This window comes from Schistocerca serialis, chromosome 10 (genome assembly GCF_023864345.2).
Source record: "Schistocerca serialis cubense isolate TAMUIC-IGC-003099 chromosome 10, iqSchSeri2.2, whole genome shotgun sequence".
In the NCBI taxonomy this organism is placed as follows: Eukaryota; Metazoa; Arthropoda; class Insecta; order Orthoptera; family Acrididae; genus Schistocerca; species Schistocerca serialis.
The window spans coordinates 202,642,838-202,667,014 of NC_064647.1; the positions used below are offsets into that span (position 1 = coordinate 202,642,838).

The window sequence follows — 24,177 nt, forward strand, 5'->3', positions numbered from 1 at the left end:
CTTAGGAGCCGATGACCTTAGCAGTTTGGGCCCATAAAAAAACACACACACAAAACAATTATTTGATAAATATTCCCCGTTTGGCGGCCGGTGTGCCCGAACGGTTCTAGGCGCTTCAGTCTGGAACCGTGAGACCGCTACGGTCGCAGGTTCGAATCCCGTCTCGGGCATGGATGTGTGTGATGTCCTTAGGTTGGTTAGGTTTAAGTAGTTCTAAGTCCTAGGGAACTGATGACCTCAGATGTTAAGTCCTACAGTGCTCAGAGCCATTTGAACCATTTTTTTATTCCTCGTTTAGTCATTTCAGAAGTTAATAAATAATAATAAAATTTGTATATATGACGGTAGTATCTGTTCCAGAAAGAACAGTTACCGTGGATGACCATGCAGCTTTGCTAGAAATGAAATGATAATTAAGTGGACACCCTAGCTGCAGACAGGCGTTGATGTACTTCATTGGGGACATGTTGAAAATGTGTGCTCCGACCGGGACTCGAACCCGGGACCTCCTGCTTACATGGCAGACGCTCTATCCATCTGAGCCACCGCGGGCACAGAGGATAGTGCGACTGCAGGGACTTATCCCTTGCACGCTCCCTGTGAGATCCACATCTGTTTTGACCTTTTATTCCGAATAATGTGAAGGCACAGTGTACCAAAAATAAAAATTACACGTAATTCAGTATGTCAGACAAAAATCAGTTTTCACTTTATTACCAACTCCACAGTATTTAATTTTGACTGTAGAGTTCACAATATACTGATTATTTGGTTCCAGTTTCATTTCATTATCTGTTATATTTCAAAATACCATGACGTGGAGTTACCTTTAAGACTGATTTGCAGTGCCAACTTTCCTGGCCTTTATTCCAAAACTTTGCACATGTTATTATGTCGGTTGATGGTTTTCGCTCGCATCGCATCACTGTTGAGAAGGAAATGTAAAAGCAGAACCTTAACTACCGACGAACGACATAATCTAAGGCTAACATTTACACTGTCGTTATTAGCAGCTGGAGGCATTTACATAAGTAATTGCTTCGCGTATCAGCAGCTGGTACTTATCAAATAGTTTCTGATGTCTGCAGTGATACATGTGAATTGCTTCAAGGAATTTCTTGAAGTAAGTATAAGCAAGATAATGTCAATAAAAAGAAATGTAAAATATATGTATGACTTACACGTACGTAGAATGTACAGATGCTACCTGGTAAAATTTACTATATAGTTTGTTGCAGGACAAATAGCGTTATAACACCAGGTAAATCATTTTAGCTATTTTCAAAAATCTTTAATGTAACAGTACACACTCTAAGACAAAAAAAGGAAAAAAACACTAGCAGAGTACCTTGAACGAGTTATGCCAGCTGGTCACGAATTTATATTGATATTAGTATTGATGGAAAATGCAAAATTGTAAAACCTCGGCAGCCGATGGATCAATGTGCGACGCTGCAGCTAGCAAGGGTAGTAACAGCGGCATGCTAGGGCATAAAGTCTTGGCGAATTTCATTCCGTGTAGGCAGACGGACAAGTAACTATGCCATGCAGAGAGACGCGTGAAGAATTTACGCAGTTGTCAGCAACTGGGAGAGGACGTGTAATTGGGTTCAAAGAAGACGGCTGCAGTAATCGGCGAAACACTCATTTGAACACGCGCGATGCCACTACTAAGCAGACACAATAGCGGCGTTCTTAGCAATCATATACAACCGCTCACTTGACGAAAGGTCTGTTCCTAAAGGCTGGAAAGTAGGACAGGTCACACCAATATTCAAGAAAGGAAATAGGAGTAACCCACTGAATTACAGACCCAAATCACTGACATCGATTTGCAGTAGGATTTTGGAGCATATACTGTACTCGAACATTATGAATCACCTTGAAGAAAATGACTTATTGATACATAACCAACACGGATTCAGAAAATATCGTTCTTGTGCAACACAGCTAGCTCTTTATTCCCATGAAGTAATTAGTGCTGTCGACAAGGGATTTCAGATCGATTCCATATTCCTAGATTTCCAGAAGGCTTTGATACCAACCCTATCAAGCTACTATTGAGGGGGTAGGACGTCAAACGGGCCGACTTGGAGCAGAAGGGGCATCACAGGGCATTTTAATTTCCAGTGTCTATACTTTTACAAATAAATTCATCAAACTTTGTCAGAATCACCAGGAAGGATTCAGCATTCACACCCATTGCAGTGGAAGTTCGAAAACATAACAAAGTAAATTTTTTTACGTGCGAAATTTCATCATTTTTTCACTTACTAAAGGCTACATTTGTTGCTATAGGTGCACTTTGCTTCATAAGTTAGAGAGATTCTTCGATGAATTTTGCACAGCATACATACCATACTCACAGGTGTATGAAACTCTAGAATTTATTTAATTTATGAAAAAACGAATGAACTGTTATACTTTAAACTTCATGTTTAGAAAAAACACAAATTTTATAGTTAATTAACTCAATTTTTACCACAGTTTTTAATAGATTTTGAAAATTCTAGAGTTTCATACACGTTTAAGTATGGTTTGTATGCTGTGCAAAATTCATCGAAGAATCTCTCTTACTTATGAAGAAAAGTGTACCTACAGCAACAAATGCTGCCATTAGTAAGTGAAAAAAACGAAGAAATTTCACATGTAAGAAAAAATTACTTTGTATGTTTTCGAACTTCCACCACTAAGAGTGTGAATTCTGAATTCTTCCTGGTCATGCTGACAAAGTTTTATGAATTTATTTGTAAAAGTATAGACAGTGGAAATTAAAATGTCAGTGGTGCCTCTCCTGCTCCAAGTCGGCCCATTTGACGTCCTACCCCCCTTAATCAAATTACGTGCATGTGGAGTATCGTCTCAGTTGTGTGACTGGATTCGTGATTTCCTATAAGGGAGGTCACAGTTAGTAGTGATAGGTGTTCCTGATTTACATAAATGATCTGAGCAGTCTCCTTAGATTGTTTGCAGGCGACGCTGTAATTTACCGTCTAGTAAAATTATCAGACGATCAATTCCAATTACAAACTGATCTAGAGAGAATTTCTGTGTGGTGCGAAAAGTGGCAATCGGCACTAAACAAAGAAAAGTGCGATGTCATCTACATGGTTACTAAAAGAAATCCGATAAATTTTGGGTATACGATAAATCGCACAAATCAAAGGGCTGTCAATTCGACTAAATACCTAGGAATTACAATTACTAGTAACTTAAATTGGAAAGACCACATAGATAATATTGTGGGGTAGGCTAAACAAAGACTGCGCTTTGTTGGCAGAACACTTAGAAGATGCGACAAACCCACTAAAGAGACAGGCTACACACGCTTGTCCGTTCTCTGTTGGAATATTGCTGCGCGGTGTGGGATCCTTACCAGGTAGGATTGACGGAGGACATCGAAAAAGTGCAAAGAAGGGCAGCTCGTTTCGTGTTATAGCGCAATAGGGGTGAGAGTGTCACTGATATGATAAGCGACTTGGGTGGCAGTCACTGAAACAAAGGCGGTTTTCTTTGCGAAACTTCAGTCACCAAATTTCTCTTCCGAATGCGTAAATATTTTGTTGACACCCACCTACGTAGGGAGAAATAATCAGCATAATAAAATAAGAGAAATCAGAGCTCGAATGGAAAGATTTATGTGTTCCTTTTTCCCACGCGCCATTCGAGAGTGGAATGGCAGAGAAGTAGTATGAAAATGGTTCGATGAACCCTCTGCCAGGCACTTAAGTGTGAATTGCAGAGTAACCAAGTAGATGTAGATGTACTCGACGATTTTGGGTGGAATCACGGCCGAACACATAGACAAAAGGAACGCGGTCGACTTACAGAGAGGATAACAAGCCATCCTGGACTTACAAGTCTCCGTGCTTGCCAAACCCTACTCTCTGCCAGCAAGGTCACGGGATCTTTCCCCAAATGAGAAAGTTTGAAGTATTATGTGCAGGGACCTCCAATCAACTCGGGATTTAGAGGATCTAACACGCCGATTGAATAGAGTTGGGTTGTTTTGGGGGAGAAGACCAGACAGCGGCCATCGGTCTCATCGGATTAGGGAAGGACGAGGAAGGAAGTCGGCCGTGCCCTTTCAAAGGAACCACCCCGGCATTTGCCTGGAGCGGTTTAGGGAAACGGAAAACCTAAATCAGGATGACCGGAGATTAAATAGAAACTGGCACGATATACCTCGGGGGGGGGGGGGGGGGGAGAGATCCAAGAACTCTATCAGTGAATGCTAAGACGGATAACTGGTCCAGAGGTGGATCAACGCGTTGGTGACATTTTAATTTCGCTCAATATTTGTATGAAATATTGAAAATCGAATTTTGATAGCACCTGGGAGGCAGGCAACCTGCAACTGTAAACAGATGGCGGATTAAACCATTTTGTAACGTAGACGATCTGTACGCACAGTAAGGGAAATTTGGTTGTTTGCTGCCCTCCGTAGTGTTGTGGCGTCAGTGGTCAGCACTCGAGGCCCACGAGAAAGACAGGCCGCGGCGCTTGCGTCACGAAGGTAGGCCTGGACTCGCTCGCTCGCTCAGCTCAGCAGACAAAATGCGTATTTAAACCTGTTAAATCGCAGCTGGGCGAGTAAGTACTAACGAGACTCATATCTTCCACTGGAATCTGCTATTATGCAGTCTAACAGTACTACAGCAAAATTTAATTCAAGATCAATACTCGATATAAATGGTATAACGGCGTCTGTATAGCATTTAGTCTCTTCTGATTAACAGTGCTCATTACGTGCTGGAAGTGGTGCCTTATGCAACTGATAATCGTTTTAGCATGATTTAGTTTTATTGTACGCCAGTACAGCCGTAACAAATTATAAGTAGACCCATGGACTTCCCATCATTATAGGACTAGTAACACTGAGATTTTCGTTCGTACGGAAACGCCTAGTTACGAGTTAACATGTGTTGAAACGAAGTTTGTCTGCTGATTTGAGTGAGCGAGCGCAGGACTAACTTCGTGACGTACGCGCCGCGGGCTGTCTTTCTCGTAGACCTCGCCAGCACTGAAACTACGGAGGATGCTAAGTTCACCGGACTTGGATACGATGTGACGTCATTATGACGTACACACGCTACATCGAAAACGATAGAAACCGTATATCGACTATTCGACTTTTGTGAACTTTCGAGAGGTTGTGACAGGGTAGCGCTGTGCTCTGCACCATTCGTTTGTGAACAGTAGACTCCAAAGCTGAACTGAGTATGTGATGACCAAACACATTGGTTCTCCGAGTTAGAGACCTTTACTGGTTCCGTCTTCTGCAAGCTGCATCCAGCAAAAGTAACGAGACTTCTGCATAGTTTAAGGTATCCGCTCATGTTGTGATGCAATTCGTATTTTGCATAATCTTGTCTTAGCAAATTATACTGCTGACATAAACCACATTGACATGGCCAGGTACATGCTAAAACTATTGTGGTTGTATACATGACATAATATACAGTACGTCTGGTTTATCATACCACCATGGAATACTTTGACACTGCATTCAATCATTTAATACATCAGTACTAGAGACTAACCTTTGGTTAAAATTACATTGAGAAATCCACTTCCCCTCGTATTTCATTTCCGGTCGACGATTTTTCTTCAACAATGCCTCATATTTTTCTTTTCAAGTTCGAAATTGAATCATTCTACGCACCAGTCATTACTGGACACTAAGGTACCTGTCTCTGCGGTCCGAGTGTAAAATTACTTGGAATTATGGTTGATAAAAGACTATCTTGGGATGGACATATAAATTACTTAGCTAACAAACTTGCACGAGTTCTCTTTCAGCTATATAAATTAAGAAAAAAAAGTCAGCAAGAGTATGCTGCTACAGTCTAATATGTACTGACAAGACCAATTGTATGAAACCATACTAAAATGTTGATAATAAATAAATATTATTTTCGGCGTAAGCATTCAATACAACAATCACACAATCTAATCTCGTCGGGACATAAGAAGACTTCACTTTTTTACGAAACGTGTTGTCCGTGGTGTTTTCAAGGCCACGGTCAGGAATATTTCTATTAATATCCAGCTCTTTTACTTTTATTTTGGCGAAATACATACACGCTGCCGCACTGAGCTGTTTTCAGAATCGCACGTGTCAAAACAAACCTCTAGCTGACGACAGTTTAGAATCTCGAACGTTCGTAAAAGTCGATAGGTGTGTTAATCGACTAAAGCGTATATACGTCAGAATGACGTCACATCATATCCAGGTTGGGTGAACTTAGCATCCTCCTGAAACTACGGGCATCAGCTAGGCCGGCTGTCGTGCCGCTGAGATGGGTGACGGTTTCGATGACGTGGGTGCACGCGGTGTGTTTACCTGGGAAGGAAAGGGCAGGGGGGAAGCTGCGAGTTGAGGGCGTCGGCACTCGCATCTTGCAGCGGCCGGACACGGCTAAAGAGAGAGAGAGAGGGGGGGGGGAGGTGGAGAGAGAGGGCGTGAGAGGAGAGAGGAGAGGTTCATTTATAGACGGCACGCATGCCGGCCCCAGCTGGCTTCAGCCTGCCGAGACGAGACAAGCGCTGCGGCGCTGGACTGCCTGCCGACTTCCTGCTGCACCGCCAGTACCGTGTGTGAATGTTGCATAGCTGCAGGGGTTGGAGTAAAACAACACCGCGAGAAATGCGGGCTCGAGCTGTCCAAGCCTGTAAATTGCGCTGTTTGAATTTGACCACGAACGGCGTCTGTGGAACGTCTTCAGCACGTTGCAAGTGTCATTCGTGGTCATAACAGTGTTCTGTGTACTTGTGAGTACACGTGTCGGAGCTAAATAAATTAGAACGTGGGTAAATTGTTGGCGCCCGTATTTTGGTTGCTCCCGTAAGCATAGGAGACGATGTGTTTGGTGTTCTGAGCGCCAGCGTATCGGAGACTTACATCGCAAACAAGAAAAGCAGAAAAACACCTTGTAACTCACAACACGGATGTGTGCTTACCGGTACCGACGGACAGTCATTGTAGAGCGCTATGACGAAAAATAGAAGACTACAATTGCAGAAGTCAGAAGATCTGAATGTCTCACTCGCTCACCCTGTCAAAACAACACGAAGGGAGATCCATAAGCAGCGAATTTCAGAACGAGCTGGTGTTCTAAAACCATTCATATCTCCTTCCTTTATTTTCTATTTTTGTGTCGTCAGACTGTTTTGATGCGGCTCGCCACGAATTCTTCTCCTGGGTCAACCTTTTCACCTCAGAGTAACAGCACTATCAGAGGTCATCAGTCCCCTAGAACTTGTTGTTGTTGTGTGGTCTTCAGTCCTGAGACTGGTTTGATGCAGCTCTCCATGCTACTCTATCCTGTGCAAGCTTCTTCATCTCCCAGTACCTACTGCAACCTACATCCTTCTGAATCTGCTTAGTGTATTGATCTCTTGGTCTCCCTCTACGATTTTTACCCTCCACGCTGCCCTCCAATGCTAAATTTGTGATCCCTTGATGCCTCAAAACATGTCTTACCAACCGATCCCTTCTTCTAGTCAAGTTGTGCCACAAACTTCTCTTCTCCCCAATCCTATTCAATACCTCCTCATTAGATACGTGATCTACCCATCTTATCTTCAGCATTCTTCTGTAGCACCACATTTCGAAAGCTTCTATTCTCTTCTTGTCCAAATAGGTTATCGTCCATGTTTCACTTCCATACATGGCTGCACTCCATACAAATACTTTCAGAAACGACTTCCTGACACTTAAATCTATACTCGATGTTAACAAATTTCTCTTCTTCAGAAACGATTTCCTTGCCATTGCCAGTCTACATTTTATATCCTCTCTACTTCGACCATCATCAGTTATTTTACTCCCTAAATAGCAAAACTCCTTTACTAATGTAATTGTCTCATTTCCTAATCTAATCCCCTCAGCATCACCCGATTTAATTTGACTACATTCCATTATCCTCGTTTTGCTTTTGTTGATGTTCATCTTATATCCTCCTTTCAAGACACTGTTCATTCCGTTCAACTGCTCTTCCAAGTCCTTTGCTGTCTCTGACAGAATTACAATGTCATCGGCGAACCTCAAAGTTTTTACTTCTTCTCCATGAATTTTAATACCTACTCCGAATTTTTCTTTTGTTTCCTTTACTGCTTGCTCAATATACAGATTGAATAACATCGGAGATAGGCTACAACCCTGTCTCACTCCTTTCCCAACCACTGCTTCCCTTTCATGCCCCTCGACTCTTATAACTGCCATCTGGTTTCTGTACAAATTGTAAATAGCCTTTCGCTCCCTGTATTTGACCCCTGCCACCTTCAGAATTTGAAAGAGAGTATTCCAGTTGACGTTGTTAAAAGCTTTCTCTAAGTCTACAAATGCTAGAAACGTAGATTTGCCTTTCCTTAATCTTTCTTCTAAGATAAGTCGTAAGGTTAGTATTGCCACACGTGTTCCAACATTTCTACGGAATCCAAACTGATCTTCCCCAAGGTCCGCTTCTACCAGTTTTTCCATTCGTCTGTAAAGAATTCGCGTTAGTATTTTGCAGCTGTGACTTATTAAACTGATAGTTCGGTAATTTTCACATCTGTCAACACCTGCTTTCTTTGGGATTGGAATTATTATATTCTTCTTGAAGTCTGAGGGTATTTCGCCTGACTCATACATCTTGCTCACCAGATGGTAGAGTTTTGTCATGACTGGCTCTCCCAAGGCCATCAGTAGTTCTAATGGAATGTTGTCTACTCCCGGGGCCTTGTTTCGACACAGGTCTTTCAGTGCTCTGTCAAACTCTTCACGCAGTATCTTATCTCCCATTTCATCTTCATCTACATCCTCTTCCATTTCCATAATATTGTCCTCAAGTACATCGCCCTTGTATAAACCTTCTATATAATCCTTCCACCTTTCTGCCTTCCCTTCTTTGCTTAGAACTGGGTTGCCATCTGAGCTCTTGATATTCATACAAGTGGTTCTCTTCTCTCCAAAGGTCTCTTTAATTTTCCTGTAGGCAGTATCTATCTTACCCCTAGTGAGACAAGCCTCTACATCCTTACATTTGTCCTCTAGCCATCCCTGCTTAGCCATTTTGCACTTCCTGTCGTTCTCATTTTTGAGACGTTTGTATTCCTTTTTGCCTGCTTCATTTACTGCATTTTTATATTTTCTCCTTTCATCAATTAAATTCAATATTTCTTCTGTTACCCAAGGATTTCTATTAGCCCTCGTCTTTTTACCTACTTGATCCTCTGCTGCCTTCACTACTTCATCCCTCAGAGCTACCCATTCTTCTTCTACTGTATTTCTTTCCCCCATTCCTGTCAATTGTTCCCTTATGCTCTCCCTGAAACTCTGTACAACCTCTGGTTCTTTCAGTTTATCCAGGTCCCATCTCCTTAAATTCCCGCCTTTTTGCAGTTTCTTCAGTTTCAATCTGCAGTTCATAACCAATAGATTGTGGTCAGAATCCACATCTGCCCCTGGAAATGTCTTACAATTTAAAACCTGGTTCCTAAATGTCTGTCTTACCATTATGTAATCTATCTGATACCTTTTAGTATCTCCAGGATTCTTCCAGGTATACAACCTTCTTTTATGATTCTTGAACTAAGTGTTAGCTATGATTAAGTTATGCTCTGTGCAAAATTCTACAAGGCGGCTTCCTCTTTCATTTCTTCCCCCCAATCCATATTCACCTACTATGTTTCCTTCTCTCCCTTTTCCTACTGACGAATTCCAGTCACCCATGACTATTAAATTTTCGTCTCCCTTCACTACCTGAATAATTTCTTTTATGTCGTCATACATTTCTTCAATTTCTTCATCATCTGCAGAGCTAGTTGGCATATAAACTTGTACTACTGTAATAGGCATGGGCTTTGTGTCTATCTTGGCCACAATAATGCGTTCACTATGCTGTTTGTAGTAGCTAACCCGCACTCCTATTTTTTTTATTCATTATTAAACCTACTCCTGCATTACCCCTATTTGATTTTGTATTTATAACCCTGTAGTCACCTGACCAAAAGTCTTGTTCCTCCTGCCACCGAACTTCACTAATTCCCACTATATCTAACTTTAACCTATCCATTTCCCTTTTTAAGTTTTCTAACCTACCTGCCCGATTAAGGGATCTGACATTCCACGCTCCGATCCGTAGAATGCCAGTTTTCTTTCTCCTGATAACGGCGTCCTCTTGAGTAGTCCCCGCCCGGAGATCCGAATGGGGGACTATTTTACCTCCGGAATATTTTACCCAAGAGGACGCCATCATCATTTAATCATACAGTAAAGCTGCATGTCCTCGGGAGAAATTACGTCTGTAGTTTCCCCTTGCTTTCAGACGTTCGCAGTACCAGCACAGCAAGGCCGTTTTGATTAAAGTTACAAAGCCAGATCAGTCAATCATCTAGACTGTTGCCCCTGCAACTACTGAAAAGGCTGCTGTCCCTCTTCAGGAACCACATGTTTGTCTGGCCTCTCAACAGATACCCCTCCGTTGTGGTTGCACCTACGGTACGGTCATCTGTATCGCTGAGGCACGCAAGCCTCCCCACCAACGGCAAGGTCCATGGTTCATGGGAGGGCCCTAGAACTTAGAACTACTTAAACCTAACTAAGGACATCACACACATCCATGCCCGAGGCAGGATTCGAACTCGCGACCGTAGCGTGTCGCGCGGTTCCAGACTGAAGCGCCTAGAACCGCTCGGCCACACCGGCCGGCCTCAGAGTAACACAAGCAACTTATATCCTCAATTATTTGCTGGATGTATTCCAATGTCTGTTTTCCATCTACAGCTCCCTCTAGCACAGTGGAAGTCATTCCCTGATGTCTTAACAGGTGTCCTATCATCCTGTCCCTTCTTTTCTTTTCGGTGGTTTCCACATATTCCTTTCCTCTCCGATTCTGCACAAAACCTCCTCATTCCTTACCTCATCAGTCCACCTAATTTTCAACATTCGTCACCTGCACCGCACCCCAAATGCTTCAATTCTCTTCTGTTCCGGTTTTCCCATAGTCCATGTTTTACTGCCGTACAATGTTGTACTCCAGACGTACATACTCCGAAATTTTTTCCTCAGATTAACGCCTATGTTTGATACTAGTATACTTCTCTTGCCATGAATGCCTTTTTTGCCCGTGCTAGTCTGCTTTTGGTGTCCTCCTTGCTCCGGTCATCATGGGGTATTTTGCTTCTTAGTTTCGTCTGCTTCGTGACCATCGATCTTGATGTTAATTTCTCGCTGTTACAATTTCTGCTGCTTCTCATTACTTCCGTCTTACCTCTATTTACTCTCAGTTCATATTCTGTACTCATTAGACTGTTCATTCCATTCAGCAGGTCCTGTAACTCTCCTTCACTTTCACTCAGGAGAGCAAGGTCATCAGCGTATCATATCATTCATATCCTTTCACCTTGAATTTTAATCCAATTCCTTTACCTTTCTTTTGACGGCCGCTGTGGCCGAGCGGCTCTAGGCGCTTCAGTCCGGAACCGCGCTGCTGCTACAGTCGCAGGTTCGAATCCTGCCTCGGGCATGGATGTGTGTGATGTCCTTAGATTAGTTAGGTTTAAGTAGTTCTAAATCTAGGGGATTGATGACCTCAGATGTTAAGTCCCATAGTGCTTAGAGCCATTTGAACCATTTGTACCTTTCTTTTGTCTCTATCATTGCTTTCTTCGATGTACAGATTCAACAGTTGGGGTGAAAGATTTACACCCTTTTTAATCTGGGCACTTCATTCTTCGTCTTCTACTCTTATTATTCCTTCTTGGCTCTTGTACGTACTGTATATTACCCATCTTTCCCTATAGCATAGCAGAATTTCCAACATCTTGCACATTGTCGGGCGCTTTTACCAGGTCGACAAATCCTATCAACGTGTCTTGATTTTTCCTTAGTCTTACTTCCACCATCAATCGCAACATCAGAATTACCTCTCTGGTGCCTTTATGTTTCCTAAACCCAAGCTGATTTTCATCTAACACACGCTCAGTTTTCTTTCCTATTCTTCTGTATATTACTCATCTCAGTAACTTGGATGCACGAGCTCTTAAGCTGATGGAGTGATAATTCTCCTCAGTGACGCAAATGCACGTGACAGGAAAACGACGTGCCGAATCCATAAAACCTGGATTGTGAATCAATGAAACAAAAAAAACATCTGGTTGGATGAGTGTTGTACCACACTGTTTTTTTTTAAAAAAAAAAAGGTCTCTGAGCACTATGGGACATAACGTCTGAGGTCATCAGTCCCCTAGAACTTAGAACTACTTTAACCTAACTAACCTAAGGACATCACACACATCCATGCCCGAGTCAGGATTCGAACCTGCGTCCGTAGCAGCAGCATGGATCCGGATTGTAGCGCCTAGAACTGTTCGTATGCGTCTGGTCGTTTACTTTTCGATGGTTAGCGGTCACGCGGCTCCAGACTGTAGCGCCTAGAACCGCTCGGCCACCCCGGCCGGCACTCTGTTTCCAACTTCTGGCGAAATTCACTTCCAAAGAGTGAAGCATGGCGAGGGTTCGGTGATAATTTGGACAGCCGTATCGTGGTATTCCATGTGCTGCATGCTTACTCTGCAAAGTCTCATTACTGCCAAGGAGTATGTGACCATTTTGGCTCATCAGGCCCATCGTATGGTACAATGTTTGTTTCCCATTGGTGGTGCTGTGTTCCAAGACGACACGACACCCTTTCACATAACGCACGTCGCCCAGGTCCAATTCTGTGAACACCGGGACTGTCGCATCTCCACTGACCACGACACTCGCCAGTTCTCAATACTGTTGAGCCTTTGCGGTCTACTTTGGAGAGAAGGGCGCGTGATCGATATCCATCTCAATCATCATTATCTAAATTTGCCACATTTTGTAGAAGGAACGGTATGCGGTTACCTTGAGATACGAGGGTCACTCCAAGAGAAATGCACACTACTTTTTTTAAAATCCATTTTTTATTCTACATGTCTCAAAGTTTTACAGTGTGTAGATACATCTTTTAGGAACAATATTTTCATTTCTCCACATAATTTCCATCCCTCTCAACTGCATTACGCTATCTTGGAACCAGCGCCTGTATACCCACACGGTAAAATTCTGGACCAACCTGTTGGAGCCACTGTTTGGCAGCGAGCACAAGGGAGACATCATCTTCAAACCTTGTTCCACGAAGAGAGTCTTTCAGTTTCCCAAAGAGATGATAGTCACATGGAGCCAGGTCAGGACTGTAATGCGGGTGTTTCAGTGTTGTCCATCCGAGTTTTGTGAACACTTCCATGGTTTTTTGAGAGGGCATGTGGCCGTGCATTGTCGTACAACAGCGAAACATCTTGCTTTTGCCGATGTTGTCGAACACGACTCAGCCGAGCTTGAAGTTTCTTCAGTGTCGTCACATATGCATCAGAATTTATAGTGGTTCCACTTGGCATGACGTCCACAAGTGAGAGTCCTTCGGAATCGAAAAACACCGTAACGAGAACAATAAATGATTCAAATGGCTCTGAGCACTAAGGGACTTAACATCTGATGTCATGAGTCCCCTAGAACTTAAAACTAATTAAACCTAATGACATCACACACATCCATGCCCGAGGCAGGATTCGAACCTGTGGCCGTAGCAGTCGCGCGGTTCCAAACTGAAGCGCCTAGAACCGCTCGGTCACCGCGGCCAGCTGTGTGTGAAATCTTATGGGACTTAACTGCTATGTTTATCAGTCCCTAAGCTTACACACTACTTAACCTAAATTATCCTAAGGACAAACACACATACCCATGCCCGAGGGAGGACTCGTACCTCCGCCGGGACCAGCCGCACAGTCCATGACTGCAGCGCCCAAGACCGCTCGGCTAATCCCGCGCAGCCGTACTTGCATAAAAGCGTCAGTAGTGGAAATAATAAATCGTAGGTAGCTAAACACAACGCGGAAGAAGATCAACTACAGTAAGTGTAAGCATAAGATACGCCACCCCTCTCACTTTAACAAAGTAAGTTTTGGAGGATATAATTTACGACTACAATCCGTGATAAAGGTTTTCCCTACTTGTGGCTTCCAATGAAGCTGCGATTTCAGGCCATAGAATCCCAGCTATATTGCGGTGCTGGTATTTTTTTACCCTCAGGATACCATAGAATTCTTCTTTCTCGCCGCCCGGGGCAGTCGCGCGGTCTGAGGCGTCTTGTATCGGTCCACGCGGCTTCCACCGTCGGAGGTTCGAGTCCTCCCTCGGGCATGGGTGTGTGTGTGTCGTCCTTAGCGTAAGTTAGTTTAAGTTAGATTAAGTAGTGTGTAAGCTTAGGAACGGATGACCTCTGCAGTTTCGTCCCATACGACCTTGCCACAAATTTTTTTTTTCTCAGATTAAGCATAGTTTCTCACAGTCCATACTTCGTATGTGAGAACGACGGTAGATTCGACCGAAGAAAAGAAACTAATTAGAATTTCATCGATTGTCGTCCGAAGTGAGTACATTCAGGCGATGAGATCGGCTGAATAGTGACCGCGCGCAAGTTGTCGCGCACTCATCTGAAAAGGTCGGGCTATGTCGGTCATCGGCGGACTCCACCGATGTCGGTACCACACTACAAGAATTCCTGAAGGAGGGAAACATAACCATCACAGGACAGTTGTGTTTTCGGGCCTGGCATGGCACAATACCCAGGCCACCTGTGCGGATGAGCAGATATGCAATTCTAGGACAGACGGTCACAACAAGGGGGCGTTCGTTTTAGACACTAAAAAGGCATTTGATCGGGTCTGACATGGCGGACTTATGTACGAACTCCACTAATATGACTGTCCTTATCGCTGCAGAACTGAATGTCGCAGTTGCGAATCCTGTCAGCACCAAAATAACACAAGCGGAGCCCCATAAGCAGGTAACTGTAGGTAGGGCTGGAATTCTGAATCCACTCATCAGTGGCGTATATGTCTGTAGCAGGAAAAAGTGGTGCCGAAGCCATGAAACCTGGACTATGGAGAAGTGGATGGAAGTCATGTGGTCGGATGGTTCTTGTTTCATACTATTTCCATCTGGCCGAGCTAACATCCCAAGAATGATGTATGGTGATGGTTTGGGCAGCCATATCATCATATTCCGTGGCCCCCAAGACTATTCTGCAACGTTGGATTATTGACAAGCTCTCTGTGAGCATTTTGGATGATCAGGTTCAGACAGTGGTACAATGTTTGTTCCCGAGTGGTGATGCCGTGTTGCAGAGTGACAGGGTCCGTGATCAAACCGTCCATGATTGGTTTTCTGAGCATGGGCTACCGTAGTCACCAGAGCTCAGTATTGTTGAGTCTTTGGGGTCTGATTTGGAGATAAGGGTGCTTGATCGCTGTCCACCACCATGATCGTTACCCTAACTTGCCACTACTTTGCAGCATGAATGGTACAAGATTCCAGGACCAGTATTTATCCATACCGAGACGAGTGGAAACTGTTTTGAATGCTGGAGAGTGTCCTACACCGGGCATGTACGACGTTTCTGGTGTTTCCAGACTTTTGTCCAGCTACTGTATTTAACTCATTTTGTAACGTCCCATTAGAATAATTATAAATGACTGTGCTTAAACAGCCGGCCGGGGTGGCCGAGCGGTTCTAGGCGCTACAGTCTGGAACCGCGAGACCGCTACGGTCTCAGGTTCGAATCCTGCCTCGGGCATGGATGTGTGTGATGTCCTTAGGTTAGTTAGGTTTAAGTAGTTCTAAGTTCTAGGGGACTGATGACCTCAGAAGTTAAGTCCCATAGGGCTTAGAGCCATTTGAACCAAGAATGTAAGTTTCCTTACTTTTTTAAAACAATATTTTTAGCGCAACGCAATCTTTCAAAAATCCCTACAAAAGAATGGCCCTGACTAACAATAACTTGTACCTTTCATGAATCACTTACCTCACAAAAATCTTCGCTACTCAAACTATTGCAATACAGCGAGCGCCAATACTGCCAGCTAAATAAAAGATTCTAACTACTGAAGTCACTAACTACTGATAGGCATAGTTAGCAAATGAAAGATTTTGATAGAGAACAAACAATGTATTTACCTTAATAGTGTTCAAAAGTCATAATATATATCAGATCATGACATCCAATCTTACAAATTTACTGTCTCTGATGGACACACGTCCAGATCATCCGCTCTCAAAACTCCGCCATTTCTCTCCCCACATCCACCACTGCTGGCGGCTCACCTCCAACTGCGCAACGCTACGCGCTGTTAACAGCCAAACTGCCCAACACTACAATAGGAAATATTCCAACAATGCAAACCGGCCACAGACTGCACACAGCACAGCCAGTGATTTTCATACAGAGTGCTACGTGGCGTTACCAATATGAAAACCTAATGAGTCTACTTACATAGCCCCCATGCTCCCCACAAAAAATTTTACAAATTTTTTGGGCACTGGTCAATACATATTTGAAATTTTTTTTTCATAATTACAATAACAAAGATATCAAATGCACACACTTATTGATACGCTGTTGGTCAAAAGCGAAGATTTCCTCAGAGTCCATAAAGAGAGTCCTGATCATTCATCACAGTTGTAATTACAGTTTTTTTTCTGAAAGTCTGAGCAGTAAAAGAAAATGCACACGGAAGTAGTGGATTTCCATGCAGTCTTGAAGAAATAGTGTTGTCCTTCCAACGGAAAGACAGTGCTGTCTCTTGACATGCAGACAGGTAATGGGCCACAACAGAGCATATCCACAATAGAGTCAGTCGAAGTTTTGAAGAATATTTGTAGGTAGGTCATCACAGATCAGACCCACTGTAGTCCTTGTAAAGTTGTCTCAGGGGACGTTACAATTTGTAAAGCAATCATTCGTCTGAAGCCGTTTTGTACATGGGAGTTGGATCCATTACTGAATCGGCGGTGTGCGGGTGTTACTGGTGTATTATTAATTTTCCAGCTTATCCGAGCCTGAAGACGCATTCTGCTGGAACGCGGATCCGGTACGAACAGTTCCGCTACAGACAGCAGCTACCAGGATACTGGGGTCCATGCCGACGGGTCACGACAAGGAGCGGACGCAGGGTTCGGTCAGCCTTGAACCCAACCTCGGCGCATCCTCTCCCTCGCAGGCCGTCTGGTCTCTCTCTCTCTCTCTCTCTCTCTGCCGCTTCCTCTTTCTGACATTCTATCCTCATGGCTGGCAACATTACACTAGTACATTATATCACAAACACATCTTCTTCAAGGCAATGTCCTGACTCACTGACTCATCACCGCCCAGCCCAAACTGTTACAGACAGAAACTTCACATTTGGAGAAGGTGTGGATCTTATACTGTAGGCGCCGTTTAAGATGTGATTTATCGAAATTCCAATCCTAAGGGAGTAAAATATGAGATGAAGGTTTTTTTTTTTTTTTTTTTTTTTTTAAACTGTCACTATTAAGGCAATTATGAAGCTAGGCCAACGAAAATTGGTATCTGCTTTCTCTGTCACAAATAAAGAAACATGTGTTTCAGTCTTTGGGGAAATTAACTCCTATCCTAGAGGGTGAAAACTTTTTAACAAAATATATCATTATTAAAGAACTACTACAGTATTTTTAAAGCCACCTCTATGATAACTGGTATTACGCTTTTCGGTTACAAATAAAAGAATACGTGTTTCGCGGTTTTTCTAAATTCGATCTCTATGTGGGTAAAATAAGCAGTGAAAGTTTTCATTGTAATAGTTCATTATGCAAGTACCGGGTGATCAAAAAGTCAGTATAAATTTGAAAACAAGAAAATGTCCGATAGATGGCGCTGGACAGCAAAACGCCAGTGACTGCGCATGACAATCGAGTATAAAAGGAGCTGTAATGAGAGAGAGAGAAGCTGTATTATCAGAATGGGGAATGTGCTAGTTCAGCGTTACGATGTTTATGCAGGATGGCGCTCCACCCCATATTGCTAGACGCGTCAAAGATCTCTTGCGCGCGTCGTTTGGTGATGATCGTGTGCTCAGCCACCACTTTCGTCATGCTTGGCCTCCCAGGTCCCCAGACCTCAGTCCATGTGATTATTGGCTTTGGGGTTACCTGAAGTCGCAAGAGTATCGTGATCGACCGACATCTCTAGGGATGCTTAAAGACATCCGACGCCACTGCCTCACCATAACTCCGGACATGCTTTACAGTGCTGTTCACATCCTCGACTACAGCTGTTGTTTGAGGAATGATGGTGGACGCATTGAGCATTTCCTGTAAAGAACATCATCTTTGCTTTGTCTTACTTTATTATGCTAATTATTGCTATTCTGATCAGATGAAGCGCCATCTGTCCGACATTTTTTGAACTTTTGTATTTTTGTTTTGGTTCTAATAAAACCCCATGTCATTCCAAGCACGTGTGTCAATTTGTACCTCTCTATCTACATTATTGCGTGATTTATTCAGTTTTCAAATTTATACTGACTTTTTGATCACCTGGCATGTTTGCAGCTAAATCTATGAAAATATTTTTTTTGCTTCTCTGTCAGAAATAAAACATACGCAGTCACTGTTTTTGGTAATTTGACCCCTAAGGAGGTGAAATAAAGGATTAAATGTTTTATGAAAGTATTCTATTGCGAAAGAATTTTTAAAGCTAAATCTTTGAAAATAGATGTTTGGCTTCTCGGTTAGAGATGAAAAATACGTGTTTCATTTACTGGAAATTCAACCCCATAGGAGGTGAAACAGGATCAGACTACTTCACTGAGTCATCGTCGGCCAAACCTGAAGTTTGGAGAGGGTCTGGGTCTTATACCGTAAGCATCTTTTAAGAAGGGATTCTCCGAAATTCCACTCCTAAGGCGGTGAAAAAGGGGATGAAAGGCTTTTTGAAAGTATGCCGCTATTAAGGGAATTTTGAAGCTAGAACTACGAAACCTGGTGCTGTGTCTAATTCACGATAAATCATACAAATTGTCAACAGGTGTCCGAACGATCGTGTTGTGCATTGGAGATGGCATTAGGTCAACGGGAAACCACACCAACGATGACGTCAGAGCACCTACCAACAGAGTGGTGTTTGCAGGATAGCTCCACATCCACAATAGCCGTGTGCACAGTCACAGACGGTGCAGTATGGCACAGAGAAGACCCCTACCAGATTCTCTGCGGTGGAGGGCCATAAGAAGAATGGAAGCAGGACAGTTGTAAACCGATGCGGCCCGATGGCTCAATGTGATTCGTTCTGTTGTTTCGCAGCTGTGGCGACAGTTTACAGTGGCCGAAACTGTATCCCAGGGACCAGAACAGGGCCGACCATTTGTGACATGAAAAAGAGAGAACCGTTATTTGGCTGTAATGGGACGACGGTAACGCCTTAGTACTGCACAGCAACTGGCATGTGAGCTCGCGGTATCTGCTGGACGTGTTGTATCGAGGCAAACGGTTCAGAGAAGGCTTCGACAGAGAGGCCTTTGAAACATCCTCTTAGAAAAATTAATAAATTACTGTGCTGATAAACCTCTTACGTTATTTGATTTTCAAACAGCTGAGCAAAACTGAACGTGCTCAAACATTTCTCCCTTTAATTATTCTGATCAGCACTAAACTGACACACAATATTTTTAGCGCAACGCAATCTGACTTTCAATAATCCCTACAAAAGAATGGCCCTGACTAACAATAACCTGTACCTTTCATGGATCACTTACCTCACAAAAATTTTCATTACTCGAACTACAGAAATACAGTGAGCGCCAGTACTGCCTGCTAAATAAAAGATTCCAACTACTGAGGGCACTAACTACTGATAGGCATAGTTAGCAAATGAAAGATTTAGTTTGAGAACAAACATTGTATTTACCTTAATAATGTTCAAAAGTCATCATATATATATATATATATATATATATATATATATATATATATATATATATATATATATATATGGTGTTACAAAAAGATACGGCCAAACTTTCAGGAAACATTCCTCACACACAAAGAAAGAAAATATATTATGTGGACATGTGTCCGGCAACGCTTACTTTTCATGTTAGAGCTCATTTTATTATTTCTCTTCCAATCATATTAATGATGGAATGGAACCACACAGCAACAGAACGTACCAGCGTGACTTCAAACACTTTGTTACAGGAAATGTTCAAAATGTCCTCCGTTACCGAGGATACATGCATCCACCCTCCGTCGCATGGAATCCCTGATGCGCTGATGCAGCCCTGGAGAATGGCGTATTGTATCACAGCCGTCCATAATACGAGCGCGAAGAGTGTCTACATTTGGTACCGGGGTTGCGTAGACAAGAGCTTTCAAATGCCCCCATAAATGAAAGTCAAGAGGGTTGAGGTCAGGAGAGCGTGGAGGCCATGGAATTGGTCCGCCTCTACCAGTCCATCGGTCACCGAATCTGCTGTTGAGAAGCGTACGAACACTTCGACTGAAATGTGCAGGAGCTCCATCGTGCATGAACCACATGTTGTTTCGTACTTGTAAAGGCACATGTTCTAGCAGCACAGGTAGATTATCCCGTATGAAATCATGGCGGTGAATCGAGGAAGTACAGTGCATACTGCAATGTCCTCCCCCGACGATGTTTTCAACCGATTTTCCGCCGCAGACACGGGATCCACAACGTGATACAGGGTGTTTCAAAAATGACCGGTATATTTGAAACGGCAATAAAAACTAAACGAGCAGCGATAGAAATACACCGTTTGTTGCAATATGCTTGGGACAACAGTACATTTTCAGGCGGACAAACTTTCGAAATTACAGTAGTTACAATTTTCAACAACAGATGGCGCTCCAAGTGATGTGAAAGATATAGAAGACAACGCAGTCTGTGCGTGCGCCATTCTGTACGTCGTCTTTCTGCTGTAAGCGTGTGCTGTTCACAACGTGCAAGTGTGCTTTAGACAACATGGTTTATTTCTTAGAACAGAGGATTTGTCTGGTGTTGGAATTCCACCGCCTAGAACACAGTGTTGTTGCAACAAGACGAAGTTTTCAACGGAGGTTTAATGTAACCAAAGGACCGAAAAGCGATACAATGAAGGATCTTTTTGAAAAATTTCAACGGACTGGGAACGTGACGGATGAACGTGCTGGAAAGGTAGGGCGACCGCGTACGGCAACCACAGAGGGCAACGCGCAGCTAGTGCAGCAGGTGATCCAACAGCGGCCTCGAGTTTCCGTTCGCCGTGTTGCAGCTGTGGTCCAAATGACGCCAACGTCCACGTATCGTCTCATGCGCCAGAGTTTACACCTCTGTCCATACAAAATTCAAACGTGGCAACCCCTCAGCGCCGCTACCATTGCTGCACGAGAGACATTCGCTAACGATATAGTGCACAGGATTGATGACGGCGATATGCATGTGGGCAGCATTTGGTTTACTGACGAAGCTTATTTTTACCTGCACGGCTTCGTCAATAAACAGAACTGGCGCATATGGGGAACCGAAAAGCCCCATGTTGCAGTCCCATCGTCCCTGCATCCTCAAAAAGTACTGGTCTGGGCCGCCATTTCTTCCAAAGGAATCATTGGCCCATTTTTCAGATCCGAAACGATTACTGCATCACGCTATCTGGACATTCTTCGTGAATTTGTGGCGGTACAAACTGCCTTAGACGACACTGCGAACACCTCGTGGTTTATGCAAGATGGTGCCCGGCCACATCGCACGGCCGACGTCTTTAATTTCCTGAATGAATATTTCGATGATCGTGTGATTGCTTTGGGTTATCCGAAACATACAGGAAGCGGCGTGGATTGGCCTCCCTATTCGCCAGACATGAACCCCTGTGACTTCTTTCTGTGGGGACACGTGAAAGACCAGGTGTACCGCCAGAATCCAGAAACAATTGAACAGCTGAAGCAGTACATCTCATCTGCATGTGAAGCCATTCCGCCAGACACGTTGTCAAAGGTTTCGGGTAATTTCATTCAGAGACTACGCCATATTATTGCTACGCATGGTGGATATGTGGAAAATATTGTACTATAGAGTTTCCCAGACCGCAGCGCCATCTGTTGTTGAAAATTGTAACTACTGTAATTTCGAAAGTTTGTCTGCCTGAAAATGTACTGTTGTCCCAAGCATATTGCAACAAACGGTGTATTTCTATCGCTGCTCGTTTAGTTTTTATTGCCGTTTCAGATATACCGGTCATTTTTGAAACACCCTGTATGATAACGTTGCAACCGAACTAAGACAACTACTTCACACATCACTTTCTAAGACAAGAGGAAACTGTTGACGTATTGCACACCTTGACCAATGAAGTTTCACAAAATACATGAGGGAATTCTTACGGGAAGACGGCCAATAGTAGAACATGGTCGATGTAGGTAGATCTCACCTGTTCGTCGAGGAGGAAGGTGCGACGATTCCCTCGAATTTGACAACAGCATTTAATTTAATTGTAGTGTAGAATAGGATTTAGAGTAGGAAGTAGTTATTTTTTTCAGGAGACTGCAGTGGGTGACAAAGCTTACAGACCAGCCCAGTGTCAGGGATATGCCCCTGAGAATAACTCGGCGGGCATCGGCGGATAAAGTGCCACGGGCTTGTATATTTACTGCCACAACCTGTAACTCTGCACGCAGTAGATTCAATTCTTAGAATACAATGTTATTACGTGTATCAGGATTTCTGTTGGAACTGTACTGTCTCTGCAATTTCATGTATATTAATAGGACCCACTAATTAGTTCAGGAAGTGAGTTTATTGTAGATATGAGCAAATAACGGAATACAGGAGAATTTCTGTGAAAGAGAAAGAGCTATTGGCAGAAGCACAGTTGTGAGTAAGGGTCCGTGATTCGTGCTAGGGTAGCTCAGCCGGTAAGAGCACTTTCCTGCATTACTTCGATTTTACAAGTAGTACTCCACAGTATTGGCCCCTTACCTAGCTTACATTTATTGTGAATCTCTCGCCGAGTACAAAGACGCAAGCGACAGGAAAAAAGCGCAGGTGACTCCAGTATATAGGGAAGGTAAAATAACGGAATCACAAAATTACAGACCAATATCGGCAACTTCTGTTTGCTGCACATTCTTGAACATATTCTCAGTTCGAATATAATAAACTTTCTTGAGGCTAAGAAACTTATGTCCACGAATCAGCATGGTTGCAGAAAGAATCGCTCGTGCGAAACTCAGCTTGCACTTTTCTCACATGATGTGAACTATGGATCAAGAGTAACAGACAGATTCCATATTTCTAGATTTCCGGAAATCATTTGACTCAGTAGCCCATTCTAGACTGTTAACGAAGGTACTAGCGTATGGAATAAGTTCGCAGATATGTGAGTGACTCGAAGACTTCTTAAATAATAGGACATAGTATGTTGTCCTCGACGGCGGGTGTTCATTAGAGACAGGGTATTGTCAGTAGTGCCCCAGGGAAGTGCGACAGAACTACTGTTGTTCTCTGTATACAAAAATGATTTGCCGGACAGGGTGAGCAGCAATCTACGTTTGATTTCTCACGATGCCCTGGTGTACGGCAAGGTGTCGAAGTTGAGTGACTGTAGGAAGATACAGAACGACTTAGACAAACTTTCCAGTTGCTATAATGAACGGCAGCTAGCTCTAATTGTGGGGAAATGTAAGTTAATAAGGATAAGTACGAGGGTTGTTTTTTAAGTAAGGGCCGTTCGCGCGTGCAGTCCCGTAGTTCGTGCGGACGCCGCAACAAGCCACCGCGCCACTTGCCGGCATCCTTCACGTTCACACTAATGCAAGTTGCAGCTCTGTAGCTGACGTGTACGCATCGCTGTGCTACTTTATAACGTTTACGATTATTGCATCGCCCGCCGCGTGAAAGATACGGTCAGTGATACGTTTTTTGACCGCGAGAAGCCTATCAGCTGCAGAAATTCATCGTCAGTTAACAGAAGTTTATGGCTTGAATGCAATGAGTGAAGGTAAAGTGCGTCAATGGGTTAGAGAGTTTAAAAATGGCCGTCAAAACGTCCATGACGAAGAACGCTCAGGCCGGCCCTCTGTGATCACTGATGATTTGGTGGCTGCAGTCGAAACAAAGATTCGTGAGGACAGAAGATTCACAATTTCCACTCTTTCTTTGGAATTTCCACAAGTTTGTACAAAATTGTGTCTGAAAACCTAAACTTTAAGAAACTGTGTTCTCGGTGGGTACCCAGACTCCTCACAGAGGACCACAAAGGGAAGAGATTTGCCACTTCATTGGACTTTTTGATTCGTTACGAGGAAGAAGGGGATGA

General features: G+C 43.4%; 1 protein-coding gene and 1 non-coding gene across 4 annotated transcripts in view; one reads left to right on the forward strand and one right to left on the reverse strand.

The window, feature by feature from the left end:
• LOC126425318 (interference hedgehog) overlaps positions 1 to 24,177 on the forward strand; it is a 602,807-nt gene that overhangs the window by 84,962 nt on the left and 493,668 nt on the right. The window lies entirely within an intron of this gene.
• Trnat-ugu (transfer RNA threonine (anticodon UGU)) lies at positions 479 to 553 on the reverse strand. Its single transcript has one exon. It is a non-coding gene; the product is annotated as a tRNA-Thr (tRNA).